This window comes from Cherax quadricarinatus, chromosome 59 (genome assembly GCF_038502225.1).
Source record: "Cherax quadricarinatus isolate ZL_2023a chromosome 59, ASM3850222v1, whole genome shotgun sequence".
Taxonomy (NCBI): Eukaryota; Metazoa; Arthropoda; class Malacostraca; order Decapoda; family Parastacidae; genus Cherax; species Cherax quadricarinatus.
The window spans coordinates 13,099,876-13,113,017 of record NC_091350.1 but is presented as its reverse complement, the minus strand read 5'-3'; the positions used below and the strand labels follow the sequence as shown (position 1 = coordinate 13,113,017).

At 43.6% G+C, this 13,142-nt stretch overlaps 1 protein-coding gene across 5 annotated transcripts in view; it reads left to right on the top strand.

Moving 5' to 3' along the window:
• Positions 1-13,142, top strand: part of LOC128698719 (centrosomal protein of 135 kDa) — a 385,751-nt gene that overhangs the window by 15,938 nt on the left and 356,671 nt on the right. Inside the window, exon 1 of one of the 5 annotated variants that reach the window (XM_070097745.1) lies at positions 8,838-8,964. The exons of the other annotated variants lie outside the window; for them this stretch is intronic. The gene's annotated coding sequence lies outside the window, so the exon portion shown is untranslated. Of the gene's footprint in view, positions 1-8,837; positions 8,965-13,142 lie in introns of those variants that run through there. 5 annotated transcript variants of the gene reach the window in all.

The window sequence follows — 13,142 nt, the reverse complement described above, 5'->3', positions numbered from 1 at the left end:
AATGTTGTAGAGATGTTTTGTCTGGTGTTATGCCTGTGGGTCCTGTCACAACTATCAAGAAAGCATTTTAGGTCAAGGTTAATATTGGAATTTAAGGTTCTGTATATGTAGGTTGCACAGTAGTAAGTGTGGATGTTCTGAACAAGTAGTAAGTTTAGATATATGAAGAGTGGGGGGGGGGGCTGTTGCCAGGGATGGGATTTAGTGATTATTCTTACTGCAGCTTTTTGTTGAGTTATTATTGGCTTTAGGTGTATTGCTGCAGTTGAACCCCGAGCACAAATAGCATAGGTGAGGTATGGATAAATGAGTGAATGATATAGTGTGAGAAGGGCATTTTGCGGCACATAGTATCGTATCTTGGAGAGGATCCCAACTGTTTTGGATACTTTTTTTGATATGTGTTGGATATGGGTGCTGAAATTCAGGTTGTTGTCGAGGTATAGGCCTAGGAATTTGCCCTCATTATGTCTGGCAATTAGAGTGCTGTCAATCTTAATGTTTAGTTGTGCAGCACCTGCTCTGCTACCAAACATAATATAGTAGGTTTTGTCTGTGTTAAGTGTAAGTTTATTGGCTGTCATCCAAGTTGATATTTTGAGCAGCTCCTCATTAACAATGGTGTTGAGGGTGGCAAGATTAGGGTGAGAGATGACGTAAGTCGTGTCGTCAGCAAAGAGAATGGGTTTCAGGCGTTGGGATACGTTTGGAAGATCATTGATGTAAATGAGGAAGAGCAAGGGTCCAAGGACACTTCCCTGTGGAACTCCAGTATCAAGTGGCCGTGTTGATGATGCTGTGTCTTTAATGGTGACATACTGATATCTATTAGTAAGGTAGGATTTGAAATATGCAAGCGCATGGCCTCTTATACCATAATGGTCAAGTTTGTGGAGTAGGATGCCGTGGTCTACTGTGTCAAAAGCTTTTCTTAGGTCAATAAAAATTCCTAGTAGATATTCTTTATTTTCCAATGCTGTGTAAAGCAGATCTAGCATTTTTATGATTGCATCATTAGTTCTTTTATTTTTCCTGAAACCAAATTGGCACGGGTTAAGTATGTTTTGTGCCGTTATAAATGAATACAGTCTCCTGTGCACGAGTTTCTCAAAGATTTTGGATAGCAATGGTAAGTTTGATATTGGCCTATAGTTGTTTACATCTGTAGGGTCACCACCTTTATGTATTGGTGTAACTCTTGCTGTCTTGAGTAGTTTCGGGAAGGTGCTAGTTTATAGTGACTTGTTAAAAAGTAACGAAATAGCATGCGAGAGGACATGGGTCACTCGCTTGTACAAGAGAATTGGTCTATGTGGTCAGTGTGCACCATATAAAAAAAAAATCCTGCAGCACGCAGTGCATAATGAGAAAAAAAAAAAGCTCTGACCATTTTTTTGGATTAACCCTTAAACGGTCCAAACGTGTATATACGTTTTTTCAACATTTGAAAGTATTTAGAAAATGTACATCTTTTTTTTTTTTTACATTTGAAAATGTGTAAAAAACTTTTATATACATTTTTTTTGTTATATTTGAAAATATGTAAAAAAAAAATAGATCTACTTTTGGAGCACTACGGATTTGAACGTCAATCTATTTGGACCGTTTAAGGGCTAAAACTCTGAATTTGTGGTGTATTGTCATATAGTATTTATGGTTGTATTCTCGTTTTCTTGGTCTCATTTGATAGAATGGAAAACATATTATAGAAATAGAGGTGAATAAATAACAAAAAGGCACAATACTGTGACTGGAACGATACACAAATAACCCGCACATAAAAGAGAGAAGCTTACGACGACGTTTCGGTCCGACTTGGACCATTGACAAAGTCACACTAACAGAGGTGGAGAAGGACGGCTATATATAGGCAGGAAGAGGTGGAGGTAGTAGTAGTGGTAGTAGTAGTACAAGAATTGTATATAATACCGACAGGATGAAATGACACATGCACAACACCCAGGCATCCCCACCGTAGACGTTTCGCCATCCAGCCAGCCACTGGATGGCGAAACGTCCACAACAAAGACAACCAGACGCCGCACATGTGTCTAATTTCATCAGTAGATGAGGTAGAAGAAGAAGAGGTAGTAGTAGTGGTAGTGGTAGAAGTGGGAAATAAGGAAGACAAGCCAGTCAAATACAAAGGAAGGGGAGCACTGCAAGAGAGCTAGAAACCCACAGAGGGAGAGCAAGCGCACCGAGGTGCGTGAAAGGGGAAGTGGTGAAATAAAATAAAGAAGGAACAGAAACACGAGACAGGAGAGAGAAAGACAACCCAGAGGAGAAAAGGAGAGAGGAAAGGGGAAGAGGAAGAAGAAAAAGAAGAAGAAGAAGAAAAAATGAGGATTCAGGTTAAGTCACGGGTGTTCTGAAGTTTGGAGCATTTTACAATGTAGTGGGAGAGGAAGGCATCTACAGAGACGAAGCCAGGGCTAAGGTTCATACAAGGAAAGTTGTGTATAAGAGAGGATTCAACTAAACGGCGACTGTTCGAGTTGGAAGTAGGGAAGACAGTTTTAGCAGAAGACCAGTCAATAGGATGGCTATGATCTCTGACGTGACAGAAAAGAGCATTGTTAGTGTCGGCAAGCCTAACACTATTTTTGTGCTCCCTAAGTCTGTCAGAAAGAGATCGACCAGTTTCTCCAAAGTATTGAAGAGGACAGGAGGAGCAAGAAATAGAGTAGACACCAGGAACATCTGTAGAGGGAGGAGAGGTATGAACGAGATTAGTGCGAAGAGTGTTAGTCTGGCGGAAGGTAAGCTTGATGTCTAAGGGACGGAGAGAATTGTTGAGATTAGAAAGACCGGAAATGTAGGGAAGGCAGAGGATAGAAGAGTTCCCATGAGTAGAGAGTTTGGGAGAGAAGAAATTGCGTTTAGCACGTGAGAGGGCAGAGTCTATGAAATGGGAAGGGTAGCCAAGACGGGAGAACGAATTATAAAGAGTGGAAATTTCTGCTGGAAGGAACTGAGGATCACAGATGTGGAGGGCACGGAGAAAGAGGGAGATAAGAACACTTTTCTTGACAGGGGAAGCATGATAGGAAAAGTAGTGAATGTACATGCCACTGTGCATAGGTTTACGGTAAACGGAAAAGGAAAAACCTGTATCTGAGCGGTGGACATGGACATCAAGGAAAGGAAGTAAGGAATTAGATTCCCATTCAGCTTTAAACTTAATGGAAGGGGCAAGATTGTTAAGAGCTTCAAGAAAAGGTTGGAAGAGACTGGAGTCATGAGGCCACAGAGCAAAGATGTCATCCACATAGCGGAGCCAGAGTGAAGGTTGCACATCGAGGGAAGGAAGAAGAACAGTCTCGAAGTATTCCATGTAAAGATTAGCAAGGACAGGAGAGAGAGGAGAGCCCATAGCGACACCGAAGGTTTGGGAATAATATTTCCCTTGGAAGGAAAAGGAGTTAGTCCACACAGAGGCAGATCAGATCAAGAAAGACATCAGTGGGGATAGGGAGATGAAGAAACCCTTCATGGGCCTTCTCTCTAAGGAAATCAAGGACATCATCAAGAGGGACATTGGTGAAGAGGGACTCAACGTCAAGACTAAGCATCTTACAGGTTGGGAGAGAGCGAACCCGTTCAATGAAGTCTTGAGAGTGACGGAGGTGGGCAGGAGAAAAAGTACCAAGAAAGGGAGTGAGGGTTTTGGCCAGCCAAGAAGCAAGAGAATAAGAGACAGAACCTCTAGAGGATATGATAGGACGAAGAGGAATATCAGGTTTATGAGTTTTGGGAAGGCCATAGAAATAGGGAAGAGAGGGACAGATGACACGAAACCGTTGAACAAGGTCAAAGTCAGGAGGACAGAGGTCGGAGAGAGTCCTTAGTTTTTTGTTGAAAGTTCTCTTGATGCGATCAAGAGGGTTGGAAACGAGAGGAGTGTAGGTGCGTGAGTCAGAGAGCAAGACATCAGCTTTACGGAGGTAATCCTCGCGATCAAGGATAACTACCGAATTACCTTTGTCAGAAGATAGTATGACAATGTTAGTGTTAGATTTAAGAGAAGAAAGGGCAAGTTGGTAACGGCGTGGAAGGTGGTGATTCTTGGAAAACAGACTAACAAGAGCAGGAAGGAGAGCACCACGAAAAGTGGACAAGTCAGGAAGATTACGGAAGCGAGATTGACGAAAGGAATCAAAAGAGCTAAAAGGGAAATACCAGCGCGAGGAGTAGGCAAAGTGGCAAAGGAAAGACCAAAACCAAGAAGTTCAAGCTCATATTGAGAGAGTGAGACAGAAGACAGATTAGTAACACAGTCAGTGAGGGATGAAATTAGACACATGTGCGGCGTCTGGTTGTCTTTGTTGTGGACGTTTCGCCATCCAGTGGCTGGCTGGATGGCGAAACGTCTACGGTGGGGATGCCCGGGTGTTGTGCATGTGTCATTTCATCCTGTCGGTATTATATACAATTCTTGTACTACTACTACTACTACTACTACCACTACTACTACCTCCACCTCTTCCTGCCTATATATAGCCGTCCTGCTCCACCTCTGTTAGTGTGACTTTGTCAATGGTCCAAGTCGGACCGAAACATCGTCGTAAGCTTCTCTCTTTTATGTGCGGGTTATTTGTGTAAATAGAGGTGATTTTGATTGGTTTTACTATGAAAAGAACCTTGAAATGGAGCTCAAAGTAGGGGAAATGTTTGATTTTTGCCGATGTTCAAAAGTAAACAAATGATGTCATTATCCAATAAATGTCCAACTAGCCATTTTAATATGCAGTCATGAGTGGGATGACATAATTTATACAATTGTTACAATATTGCAGTTGTCTGCATAACAGTAAATCTTCTATTTTTTGTTTGAATAAAAATTCAAAATAGAAAGCAAGAGTAATATCAGAGGGGCCTGGAGACATGACTGATGAACAAAGAAAATGTTATTTTAGAGCCAGGAATGTCTGCATTGTTCATTCTGGACCCTATTTTGAAATTGGCATATTTTTTAATTTGCATGAAACTGGCCAAATTGCAAATTTCTGACCAGGTTATTGGGTAGTTAAAATCGGTAAATGGGCAGTTTCTTGTACTCAATCGATATGAGTATGGTCGACTGGAAAAATGGAATTAGCCGAAAATAGGGCTTAAAGTGGGCGAAATCGCCAATTCGTAAATATCGCCGAGGTCACTAACTTCGCGAGAGCATAATTCCGTACGTTTTCCATCAAATTTCGTTCTTTTGGTGTCATTACCATCGGGAAAAGATTCTCTATCATTTCGTTTTATATTTTTTTTTTTTTTTTTTTTTTTTTTTTTTTTTTTTTTCCAAAAAATTTTTGAAACCAGAAGACACCTCAGGATTTGGGGTTTTGACAGTCAAGGGGTTAACAGTCACACTTAATAAAAACCCACCAAAAACAATGGATTTTAAGGAAATGTTTGGATGAATGCATGGAGTAAATGCTCACTCGCCGACGTGTCAGCCCGGCTCCCGCCTACTGGTGGGTGGTGGGCTGACATGTCTAATACGGCCAATATATGAGGCAACGGTCAAAATACAGAGCGACATTTCCGCCGAAAAACTGGCCTAAATACGAATCTGCCGAAAAACAAGGTTCCACTGTACCTCCTCCTTAAATTCCATTGTGTTTCTCACTTTCTTTACCAAAGGAACTTTGCTAGGAACTTTCTTGAGTCCCATGGTGACTTATTTCACAGTCGCACATAGCAAACAACCACTAAAAACAATGGGTTTTAAGGAAATGTTTGGATGAATACACGGAGTATATGCTCACTCACCAACAGACAAAGGGAGACTGACTCACCTAGGCACGGCGTCTTGGCGGGAGGTGGGCTGTTGCGTCAAATACAGCCGATATATGAGGCAATGGTCAAAATACGGAGCAAATTTTCTGCTGAAAAACCGGCCTAAATACAAATTGGCCGATAAATGCAGCTGCTGAAAAACAAGGTTCCATACTCGACACCCAAAAGTATTAAAGAACTTCATTTTATTGAAAATGACCATAGTTTTACATACAGAAAAAATGAGAAATATAAAGGGCTAATGATATGGATAAATGAACATTTAACATCACTTTTATCTTTATGGAAGACGGTGAGGAGGGGAGAGGGAGGAAAGGTTATCACTACCACCCTCTACCACCATCACTACCACCCTCTACCACCATCACTACCACCCTCTACCACCATCACTACCACCCCCTACCATCATCACAACCACCCTCTACCACCATCACTACCACCCTCTACCAACGAGAAACAAAGCCAGACAGACTTAGAATGCATGGGATGCTGTGTGTGGGCGCAGGCGGACACATTAAGTATGGCTGTCCACTGTCAACTCGATGAAAACCGAAGTGACGAACGAAAACTGGGACAAAATTTTGACGAAAAAAGTCGTCGAAAACCAAATTCAGCGAAAACTAAGGTTCCACTGTAAAAGAGAAAGTAAAGAAATAAACTGGTTTTATAAAGTGTATTTACCTTGGAGATCAGACGACTTGGGCTAACGGAAGATGCTGGCAGAGGTGGAGGGTGGAAAAGATAGGCAGAGGAGATAGACTAATCGCTTAACTTGCTACACTCTTCACTACTCCACCCACCATCCTCACTACTCTACCCACCACTATCATTACTCCACCCACCACTATCACTACTCCACCCACCACCCTCAATGCTCCACCCATCACCCTCAATGCTCCACCCATCACCCTCAATGCTCCACCCATCACCCTCATTACTCCACCCACCACTATCGCTACTCCACCCATTACTATCACTATTCCACCCACCATCTTCACTACTCCACCCACTATCTTTACTACACCCACCACCCTCACTACTACATGCACCACCATGTCTACTCTACCCACCATTATCACTACATCCACCACCATTATTACTCCACCCACCAAGATGCGATACTACGTGCCGCAAACTGCCCTTCTCACACTATACCATTCACTTATATATCCATACCTCACCTATGCTATCTGTGCTTGGGGTTCAACTGCAGCAACACACCTAAAGCCAATAATAACCCAACAAAAAGCTGCAGTAAGAATAATCACTAAATCCCATCCCTGGAAACCCCCCCCCCACTCTTCATAGATCTAAACTTACTCCCTGTTCAGTACATCCACACTTACTACTGTGCAATCTACATCTACAGGACCTTAAATTCCAATATTAACCTTGACCTAAAACGCTTTCTTGATAGTTGTGACAGAATCCACAGGCACAACACCAGACACAAACATCTCTATGACATTCCCCGTGTCCGACTAAACCTTTACAAAAATTCAATGTATGTCAAAGGCCCTAAAATCTGGAACACCCTACCTGAAAATTCCAAAACTGCAGACACATTCATCACCTTCAAAACTACCATCAGAAAACATCTTATCTCCCTGATACACCCTGTCAACTAATAATACGAATACCACCTGGTGGTTCACACTTACACTCACCCATTTGACCATAAACAGAAATATCAATCTCAATCTCAAAATAATGAATCTTAACTAGTCATAAGTTGGCCTGTGATACTCCAATACTGAAACTACGTATAGTGCCAAAACAAAAGCATTCACATTGCTAAACTCACAACTAGTATTTAGTCACTTAGCCATAATACCAACTTATCTCATAATTTTGTAACATTTTAAACCTAAGATTTAATATAAGTCTTCCCGAAATGCCTAGCCATGCTAGGCGTTCTAGTGGTACACTCTGTAATTATTATTTTACTACATGTAAACCACACAATAACCAAATTCTGTAAACTCAGCATTGTAATACTTATAGAGAATAAAGTATGAATTTGAATTTGAACTATCAGTACTCCATCCACTGAAGGAACCTCCGTGAGGCAGATAAATATCACGAAGGCCTTCCTTAATGTTTCTGGAAAAACTCTTGAGTGTTGAAATGGAGGTTACCTCTTCCCCGGATTTATGCAAGAACCAAACAAGGGACGAGGTGCCTCACTACAATCTGGGATTAGTGTGGGAGTATTATCCTTCCAGTTATGTCTTGGAAGAGCATGTGCAAGTGCATTTTCCCAACGTTACCTTAGCATTGATTTTGGGTTGTGCAAGTTTCAGTTTGCAAATTTTACATTCTGGTCAGGCCGATGACATAAGTCTCTCCTCACACCCACTGCCTCTCTTAATCTTCAGTACAAAGGTACCTTGGCGTTAGTTGATTATTGTGGGTCGCATGCTAGGGAATGGTCAAGTACTACAAATCACTGAGCAACTTGAATGGCTCTCAAATGACCTAATGATGCACAGTCTGTGCTCAAAGTACAAGTCAGTACCTGACCAGCAGGACTGTAGCTCGTATGTCAGCTGTGGTTCACCCGGCAGTAACAGCCTGGTTGATAGGCCCTGATCCACTGGGGGCGTTGACCCCCAGAACACCCTCCAGATATACGCCAGGTATACATAGAGATAGACGGGGCTGGGCTTATGCGCCCCGGGGAAACCACTCTCAGATCTTTCAGTGACTGAAACATCATATTGGCTTTCAGTCATATCAACTATATATATGAGGGTTCACCACCAGTCAAGAATAATCCCTAAATTAGGGATTAAAATAAACTCAGTGTATATAGACAAATATACCTCTTAGTGTGTTCATCTTACTTCAGCTCCTGGGTTGCTTGGTTGCTTAATTGAGTTTAAAGCCTGGCTACATGTAACCAGGTGAGGGAGGGAGGGAAGGAGGGGGCGGTACATTGAGGGACGGAATATTATAGTGGGGGTGGGAGAGATGAGGGATGTAGCGTTATAGTGGTAGAGGGAGCATTATAGTGGTGGAGGTAGCATTATAATGGTGGTGGAGGTGGGGGAGTGTTGGAAGTTGGTAGTGAGACGGGTGGTCATTCATTGATCAGTGTACGTGTGGTGTGTGGTGGTGCGTGGTCCTGCTGCTGTTGCTTCACCCACCACCTTGCTCATTCTTCACGTAAGGTCCTAATTCTACTCTCACACATCCTACAGTAGGTGTTCTGAGGTGCTCGTACTCCCATAAGTGCTGCAGTAGGTGTTCTGAGGTGCTCATACTCCCATAAGTGCTGTAGTAGGTGTTCTGAGGTGTTCATACTCCCATAAGTGCTGCAGTAGGTGTTCTGAGGTGCTCATACTCCCATAAGTGCTGCAGTAGGTGTTCTGAGGTGCTCGTACTCCCATAAGTGCTGCAGTAGGTGTTCTGAGGTGCTCATACTCCCATAAGTGCTGCAGTAGGTGTTCTGAGGTGCTCATACTCCCATAAGTGCTGCAGTAGGTGTTCTGAGGTGCTGGAACTGTTGGTGCTGCTGTAGGTGTTCTGGAGTGTTGGCACTCCCACAACTGGTGTAGTAGGTGCTCTGGAGTGTTGGCACTCCCACAACTGGTGCAGTAGGTGTTCTGGAGTGTTGGCACTCCCACAACTGGTGTAGTAGGTGCTCTGAAGTGTTGGCACTCCCACAACTGGTGCAGTAGGTGTTCTAGAGTGTTGGCACTCCCACAACTGGTGCAGTAGGTGTTCTGAGGTGCTGATACTCTCATAAGTGCTACACTGGGTGTTCATCTCTCACGTTGTGAGGAGTCACTCTTGGTGAGGTGGACGCTGGTAGGTTATCCTCACCTGAATCAAACATGCGCCACTCTCACGCACTTGTTATTCACTTACACACGCTCTCTCCCATGCACGCACAAGCTCACACACGCACACACGCACGTACACACACACGTACACACGCACGTACACACACGTACACACACACGTACACACACGTACACACGTACACACACGTACACACACGTACACACACGTACACACACGTACACACACGTACACATACGCACACACACACGTACATACACACGTACACACACACGTACACACACGTACACACACGTACACACACACACGTACACACACACGTACACACACACGTACACACACACACACACGTACACACACACACACACGTACACACACACACGTACACACACATACGTACACACACGTACACACACGTACACACACACACGTACACACACACACGTACACACACACACGTACACACACACACGTACACACACACGTACACACACACGTACACACACACGTACACACACACGTACACACACACGTACACACACGTACACACACGTACACACACGTACACGTACACACACACACACACACACACACACGTACACACACACACACACACACACACACACACACACACACACAACTAGAGAAAGTGCAAAGGTTTGCAACAAGACTAGTCCCAGAGCTAAGAGGTATGTCCTACGAGGAGAGGTTAAGGGAAATCAACCTGACGACACTGGAGGACAGGAGAGATAGGGGGGACATGATAACGACATACAAAATACTGAGGGGAATTGACAAGGTGGACAAAGACAGGATGTTCCAGAGATTGGACACAGTAACAAGGGGACACAGTTGGAAGCTAAAGACACAGATGAATCACAGGGATGTTAGGAAGTATTTCTTCAGCCACAGAGTAGTCAGTAAGTGGAATAGTTTGGGAAGCGATGTAGTGGAGGCAGGATCCATACATAGCTTTAAGCAGAGGTATGATAAAGCTCACGGCTCGGGGAGAGTGACCTAGTAGCGATCAGTGAAGAGGCGGGGCCAGGAGCTCGGACTCGACCCCCGCAACCTCAACTAGGTGAGTACAACTAGGTGAGTACACACACACACACACACACACACACACAGGAGGGTTAGGGGAGACATGATCACGACATACAAAATACTGCGTGGAATAGACAAGGTGGACAGAGACAGGATGTTCCAGAGATGGGACACAGAAACAAGAGGTCACAATTGGAAGTTGAAGACTCAGATGAGTCAAGGAGATGTTAGGAAGTATTTCTTCAGTCATAGAGTAGTCAGAAAGTGGAATAGTCTAGCAAGTGATGTAGTGGAGGCAGGAACTATACATAGTTTTAAGATGAGGTATGATAAAGTTCATGGAGCAGGGAGAGAGAGGACCTAGTAGCACTCGGTGAAGAGGCGCGCCTGGAGCTGAGTCTCGACTCATGCAACCACCGTACATAGTTTTAAGACAAGGTTTGATAACGCTAATGGAGCAGGGAGAGAGTGACCTAATAGCGATCAGTGAAGAGGCGGGGCCAGGAGCTATGAATCAACCCCTGTAACCACAAATAGGTGAGTACAGTAGTGGAGCACCTAGAAAGGAACGGGTCTTACATAACAACGCAGCACGGCGTCTGGGAAAGGAAATCCTGCATCACAAGCCTATTGGAGTTTTATGATACGGTAAGAGAAGACAGAAAAGAGAGAGGAATAGTTAACTGCATCTTCTTGGACTGTAAGAAGGCTCTCAACACAGTACTACAGAAGAGACTGGTTGAAAAGCTGGAGGAGCAGACAGGAACAGCAGGAAAAGTGTTGCAATGGATCAGGTGATACCTTACAGGAAAGAAACGTGTGTTGGTATGAGACGAGGGGTCAAAGTGTGTGCATGTGTCGAGTGGAGTTCCACAAGGATCAGTGCTGTTTCTTGCATATGTGAATGACATGACAGAAGGGATAAATAAATTCACAGGTGTCCCAGTTCGCAGACGACGCGAAGCTAATCAGAATATAAGCGGACGAGGATCAGGAAAGCCTACAAGGGGATCTGGATAGGCTGCAAGCCTGGTCACACAAATGCTCTTGGAGTTTAACCCCAGCAAGTGCAAAATCATGAAGCTTGGGGAAGGACAAAGATGACCGCAGGTGGTCAAATCCTGCAAAATCACTCAAGGAAAAGTATATTGGGGTGAACCTCTTACTGAGCACATCTGAGGCGCGCATCAACTAAATAACCGCTGCAGCATATGGCCACCCGGCAAACCTAAGAATAGCGTTTCGACATCTCAGTAAGGAGTCATTCACGACACTGTACACCTATCTCAGTCCATCATAAATACATATGTAAAAACTATACGTGCATTTGCTCATTATCATGAACATAGGTAAAACTTTCTAATCAATATAATCAACACATACTTACTCTCAATATCTGTATTCATTTCAAATGTTAATCACTCCATTGTGTCTGCTTAAGGTTAATCAAAATTGCACGTCTTCTCTACAAGACTTATTAAAACCATATAACATAACCTAATAGAATACTCAATTCTCTTGTATTCATTGTAACTCATCTGATGACCATATGTACTATTATTGCTTTATTAATCTTAAGTTTTAATTTTGCCTGAAATGCTTTGCATATAAAGGGGCTTTTGTCATGTACACCCAACTGTTATATTCCTTTGTACAAACATGTATTATGCCAAAATAAATTATTATTATTATTATTATTATTATTAATGTACGTCAGGCCTATATTGGAGTATGCATCACTAGTATGGAACCCACACCTAGTCAAACACGTCTAAAAAGTGCAAAGGTTTGCAAACAAGACTAGTCCCAGAGCTAAGGTGTATGAGGAGAAGTTAAGGGAACTCATCCTGACGACAGTGGAGGACAGGAGGAATAGGGGGGACATGATAACGGTGTATAAAATACGGAGAAAAATTGACAAGGTGGACAGGTCCATGTTTCAGACATAGGACACAGGAACAAGGGTACAACTGGAAGTTTAGAACTCAAATGAGTCATAGAGATGTTAGGAAGTACTTCTTCAGCTTTAGAGTTGTCAGGAAATGGAACAATCTGGAGAGTGATGTAGTAGAGCCACGATCCATACATAGCCTTAAGAAGAGGTACGATAAAGCTCTTGGAGCAGGGAAAGTAGACCTAGTAGCCATCAGTGAAGAGGCAGGGCCAGGAACTAAGACTCGATCTCTGCAATCACAAAGTGGTGAGTACACACGCACACGCACGTGCTCTCTCCACTCCCCCTCCTCACACTGCAGGTAGGTAGGTAGTAGATTCGGCAGTATAATGGCCCGGCCCGGGCCTTTTTCAAGAGGTGGCCTGGCCTTGGCTCTCTGTCGTGGGACTGTCTCAAACCAATGTCTGCCGTGGGAGTAGGTAAAAGTACCTCATCTTCTGGGACCCACTGTACCCAGGCCTAGCCCCATTCCCTGTCCCCATGGGGCTTGGAGGGAGAAGCTAGGTATCTTGGGCTGCCACAAACCCGCCCACGCTGG